Here is a 299-nt window from a genome sequence, read left to right on the forward strand (position 1 = left end):
GGAGGTGGGGGGGGGGAGGGGGGGGGGGGGGGGGGGGGGGGGGGGGGGGGGGGGGGGGGGGGGGGGGGGGGGGGGGGGGCGTGGGGCCGGCGGTGTATGGGAGGCGGGAGTCAGGGTGGTTTGGGCAGAGTGGGGTGGGGGCGGTGTATGAGGGGCTAGAGGAAAGGTGGAGTGGGGCCGGAGGTGGCGGTGTATGAGGGGCTAGAGGAAAGGTGGGGGGGGTGGCGGTGTATAGGGGGCTACGGGCGGGGTGGGGGCGGTGTATGGGGGGCTAGCGGAAGGGTGGCGTGGGGGGGGGG

Source organism: Trachemys scripta, chromosome 20 (genome assembly GCF_013100865.1).
Source record: "Trachemys scripta elegans isolate TJP31775 chromosome 20, CAS_Tse_1.0, whole genome shotgun sequence".
In the NCBI taxonomy this organism is placed as follows: domain Eukaryota; kingdom Metazoa; phylum Chordata; order Testudines; family Emydidae; genus Trachemys; species Trachemys scripta.